Raw genomic sequence first — 6,006 nt, forward strand, 5'->3', positions numbered from 1 at the left:
TCAATCACGTCAGATAAGGGATGAGCGAAGGACACCGGCTCCTTGAATTGTTTTGAAGGGAAACGAGATTTAGGGGATGAAGTGATGCTTGTGGGCATGGTTTGCAAGCTCCGATCCCCAAAGACGCTGCATCCCGAGGGAGCCCAGGGCTGCAGAAGCACCCCAGTACCCAAAACCTCCTCCACCAAGCTGGAGCAATTAATTCCTCACATTTATCCAGCCCAGCTGACCTGGGAAAGCTGTTCCCAGTGGGATTTTTTCCAGGATTTAGAGGACAACCCTTCCAGGCTATCCAAAATGGGTCTTACCAGGCTAATAAGGAAGCCCGTAACCTTATTTAAAAGTCACTTTTGCTTGTAATAGAGGCACTTACCCCTCAGATACGTCGTTCGCCTCGTATGGGTTTTATTGCCGGTAATAACTCCTGGAAAGTCCTCAACAGATGGAAATTTTATTTGGCTAATCATTGCAGTTTGAGTTACTGTGGAGAAGGCACTGGTGGGGCTGAACAGCTCTGCGGGGGTCAGGGCTGTGACCCCCCTAAGAGGCTGGGCAGGGACGTAAATGAGGGATGCTGAGACATTCCCAATCTATTTTGATAAGATTGAGGATGAGGGAGGAGAGAGGAGAGAAAATGCCATTTCTTCCTATCCAGCAGAGATCCCATTCCAGGAAAAAATAAGAAAAAATGGGATTTTAAATTCTTTTTCCTAGTTAAACTAGGCTGTCTGAGCTCTTCTGCCTGGGAATGACAATTGCCAGCCTATTCATTTGTGCATTATGGCCATGGGATATATATATTTAGATATACATGGGGGAGGTAGTGCTGCATAAGCCTTTCTAGCACTGCTTTACACATGTAACCACTCCTCAGATATGCTTTTTTTTAAAAAAAAAAGCAGCCGATTCCCATGTAAACTGCTCCAAATCCCCATTTCCCCATGGGGAGCACGTGCACGACAATGGCCTTACCACTGGGTCTGCTGCAAAAAGCAGGTTGGAGCCTCTGCCACCACAGACCCTGGCCCCAAGGGTGGTTTAAGGGCTGGATCCTGAAGGATTTTCACTAAATTTGGTGAATTCTGGAGGAATATATCCCAAATTGAGTTTTTTTTCATAAATATCTATCATTATAGGTGTGTATATACCAGCTCCAGGCTCCTTGCCCTGAGTGGGATGGGGGAGAGGGACTGGATGAAAACCAGACCCAAGATGAATTTATTGCTGTAATTAAGTTTAATTAGTGCAGAGAAACCCTTAGAAATAAAGAGATGGAGGGGAAGTGGAGCCTCTTCTGCCCTATAGCCTGGGGAGGGGGCATGCAAAAAGAAAAAAAAAAAGAAAGAAATAATAAATATAAGCAGAAAGGATTTTAATGGCAAGCAAGGATTTTAATCCCTAAATTCCTCCCATGCCCAGCAAGGGGGAAATACCACCCTTCAATGGGTGCTCGAGGAGGCGGCATCCACCGAGCCGGGAGGGAAACTGAGCCCAAGGGACTCACCGCTTGCTACAGCAAGAAAAACATTTACAGATCAGGTCTGGTTTATCAAGTATTTTTTTTAAGCAAAGCTCGCTTTCATCCTGCCTGGCAGCCACTTGTTGTGTTTGATGGAATAATTTCCATGCCGAAAGCCCTCCGGCCGCCACGCTTCCTCAGGACTTAATAACCAAACACCTTCAGAAAGACCCTAACTTCATCCCGTGGAAATAATATTCTCCGTCTCTGATGCATATATATTTTTTTTAATATTTTTTTATATATATATGTATACATATAAAATATATAATGCATATACAGGCAGTATTTGAGTGCTCCTAAATGCAGGAGCAAGGATCATTGCTAGGGATGCAGCACCCAGTGTAACCCCCCAGCCCTCTCCATCCCACCCCAGCTCCTGCACCCCACTTTTTTGCAGCAATTTAATTGCTTTCCTCTTTTAATTGCTCCTTTCAAGGCAGGTTTCTCATCCCAAATCTCAGGCGAGCCCATCTTCAGAGCGGTCTTGCCTTTGCAGCTCAAAGCAATTTCTTCTTTGCTCCTTCCCCCCCCGGGCTCCCACTCTGCTTGTTATGATGATGATTATTATTATAAATTTATTTCTTTTTTTTTTTTTCCACCCGCAGCTTGCAAGGAGGAGGGGGAAAATCCAGGAGGAATCAAACCGGCTTGATTAAAGGCTACAGAGGAGGATGATGGGCAGCGAGGAAGGGAACGGGCTTTGCTTACATCTCCTGGGGAAGAAGCAGGGGGGAAAGCACAGCGAGGCTGCTTTCCCTTTGCAACGCCATGGCTGGACCACGTACCCCTCCTAGAAACTTCTCAGATTTGATTTCCACACCCAACTATTGGGGGAATAAAGGAAATTTCCTCCTCCCGTGGCTGCGGCCAGCTCAGGCATCTCATAAACCAGCTTATTACCCACGCAGGCACTGTCTGCTTGAAGGACATGGCTCCTCCGGCCACGCTTCTTCCCTTGCAACGGGACATTGAGTTAGCAGAGCAGGTTCTTTAAGATGAAGAAAAAAGCCACAGCGATCCCATCCATCACAGCTCGACATCTCTGTCCTTTTTGGGACATATCAGCATGGCACACCCTGGGAGATGCCACCCGGGCACCTTTGCGATATACTACCACGGCAACCTTCAGAGATGCCACCACGGCACTTTTCAGACATATCAGCATGGCACACCCTGGGGACACACCCTCCCCACAGCAGCTCTCCAGGTGAGCCACGGGACCCCACCAAGCTGTCCCCACCTTTTCCCACAGCAAGAGCTCATTCCAAGGACCTACAACCACCCTCCAGGCTGGTGGCCAAGTCACAATCCCACTGCAGGACCTGGACCACGACACATCCACGACCCTCTGCCCACCTACACCCCACACCAAGGTGGAAGGCATAGCCATGCATAATTCATCCCAACTTTCAGCCAAGAGCATGACCGGAACATCCTTAATCCCCTGGCCAGAGAGAGCCCTGTGGCGTTGGCCACCAGCCAGCCCAAACCAGGAGGAGCTTTTCAATCACTCAGAGGGACTTTAGGACAAGGGCTGCTCATGAAGCCATCGCTCTCCATCCTCTTTGCAACACGAATGAGGGCTGAAGGCTATTGGCCACCGGGGTCTGGGCAAGGCTTAGTGACAACCCAAGAGGATGATGGAGGAGCATGGGTAAAGATAACTCCGGCTGTATACAGATGGACAAAGAGCCTGATTTGGGCGGAGGCTTGTATTGGGTTTGTGTGGCAAGGTTTTAGTAGTGGGGGGTTAGAGGGGTGGCTTATGTGAGAAGCTGCTGGAAGCTTCCCCCATGTCCGACAGAGCCAATGCCAGCCGGCTCTAAGACAGACCTGCCGCTGGCCAAGGCCGAGCCCATCAGCGATAGTGGTGATAACATATTTAAGAAGGGAAAAAAGTTGCAGCGGGCACAGAAACAGCAGCCGGAGAGAGGAGTGAGAACATGTGAGAGAAACAATCCTGCGGACACCCAGGTCAGTGAAGAAGGAGGGGGAGGAGATGCTCCATGCGCCGGAGCAGAGTTTCCCCTGCAGCCCGTGAGGAAGACCATGGTGAGGCAGGCTGTCCCCCTGCAGCCCAGGGAGGTCCACGGTGGAGCAGATCTCCACCCGGAGCCCGGGGAGGACCCCACGCCGGAGCAGGGGATGCCCGAAGGAGGCCGTGACCCTGTGGGAACCCCGCGCTGGAGCAGGCTCCTGGCAGGACCTGTGGATCTGTGGAGAGAGGAGCCCACGGAGCAGGTTTTCTGGCAGGACTTGTGACCCTGCAGGGGACCCACGCTGGAGCAGTGTGCTCCTGAAGGACTGCACGCCATGGAAGGGACCCACACTGGAGCAGTTTGTGAAGAACTACAGCCCATGGGAAGGACTCACATTGGAGAAGTTTGTGGAGGACTGTCTCCCGTGGGAGGGACCCCATGCTGGAGCAGGGGAGGAGTGTGATGAGTCCTGCCCCCGAAGAGGATGAAGCGGCAGAGACGTGTGATAAACTGACCATAAACCCCATTCCCCGTCCCCCTGCGCTGCAGGTGGGGGCCAGGTAGAGAATCCGGGAGTGAAGTTGTGCCCGGGAAGAAGGGAGATGATGGAAGCGTGATGGAAGAAGGTCCCCATTGTCCATACCTGATTTTAGCCATGCTGGCACAGCAAATGCCTCTTCTCATCCTCTGTGGACCACTGCAAAAGCAACTGCAAGGATGCTTGCATATGAGATACTCTGTGCATGATGCATCCCCCTGCCGGGAAAAGGGTCATGAGTCTGTTTCTCCTTAAACACACCTGAAAGAAAAAAAAAAAAAAATCACCCCCAACCAGTTCTAACCCTTCAAGGTAGCAAAAAAATCTCCATTTTAAGTCCAAAAAACACACCCTGCAAGCTTCTGTGGCCAGGGGGGCTGCCCCAAGCCCCTTGCAGCCCCCTCAGGCAGCATCGTTCAGAGAATAAGCAAAAAAATCTTTCCTAAACCAGAGCCCTGGGGTTTTATGTATTCATTTTTGTCGGCACAGTCATTAAAGGGAGGCTTCTGTTTAATAGCATTTGCTGGGAGTTTGCAAATACAAGCAGCTCACCAGCTGCCCTGGCACGTTAGCAGCCAGGTGAGATAATGAGGCTGGAGGAAGGGATCAATACAGAGAATATCAAGAAGAAAAAAGGGGAATAATAAATAAAAATATAAAAATAATAATAAGCTTGGGAAGATGAGTCTTGGTGCAGGACACCCATCACTAGCTTGGATGAGGGGGAGCAGGCTCAAGTCTTGCAAAAAGCATCTTCTAAAGGGTACCAGCGTAGAAACACTTGCATTTAATGCATTAAACACACTTTGTGGTTAAAATGGAAAAGGTTTGCCATGTGTGCATGGGAGAAGGTGGTGACCCTGTCCGGGGCTGTCTCCAAATGGGGTGAGATCGGGGTCAGACCACACTTGGGTTAATAACATGGCTCATTAAGGTAGCAGCAAGGAGCCCAGTTGGCTTTGACAGTTCCCCTCTCCTTTGGGGAGAACAATACCCACCGTTAGCAGACAGCATGAGAAACGTCTTCATTAGCTAAAGGACATTAATTTGGGACGAGGAAAAAAAATCCAAGGTAGTAGAGCAGCCTCCCGGTGCCATCGGGCCATGCATGGCGGGGGGACGTCTGCAGCGGAATCCCCTCTGGGCTTTGAAAGCAGCAGCACGGCTCAATGCAGCATCCTCATTTTGGAGTATTTTAATTGAAATTGTAGCTCAGGTGGCCGGTGAGCCCATAGGGATGGCATCTAGGGTCCCACAGAGTGTTTTTATAACGTCCCCTTGCTAAATAAAGTACAAACTCCATGGTTGGCATTATATACAGCATTGCAATAAATAGATATATATATATTTTTTTTAATCGTGCAGTTGCAATCACATAGCATGGGAACTCCCTACCATGCCATGGGGGTGATATTCCTTGAGAATCAGCTGCTTCCCTGCACACTGACCCCAAAGGTGGAACAATTGCAATGAAAAATAGGAAAAACGTGTGGAAAAAGCCACAAGTTCCTTGACACTTTTCCCATGGGCATCACTGATGCTCGCGAGGATGCTCATGGTCCTTTGGCTGCGGCATGCTGCACGGCTGGTCCAGAGACTTCGCCACCCTCTTCATGCTGTTTCACACCACTGAGATGGGGAGAAAACTTAATCGGAAAAGACTTTAAGGGCAAAGAAAGAAAAACCCAGCAAAGCACATTTGATGGCTAATTAGAAAAATACTCAGAAATCGGTGCAAGGCGGATAATCTTCACTCCCTGGCAGCAGGAGCCACGCTGTCCCATTTCAAGGTTGAGTGCTCGGGAATATCAATCTGATAATTGTAATGCTACAAATGAAAATCAAATTGAAGCCAGTTAGAAGATCGCATTATAAATTGATTTAGTCCTCAGACAAGTTTCCACCTCCTTGGTCCCGGGTTCCTCTGCTGCAGATGGAGAGAGCTCTGGGTACCAGAGATGGAGGTG

The sequence above is a fragment of the Harpia harpyja genome, chromosome 7 (genome assembly GCF_026419915.1).
Source record: "Harpia harpyja isolate bHarHar1 chromosome 7, bHarHar1 primary haplotype, whole genome shotgun sequence".
Classification (NCBI taxonomy): domain Eukaryota; kingdom Metazoa; phylum Chordata; class Aves; order Accipitriformes; family Accipitridae; genus Harpia; species Harpia harpyja.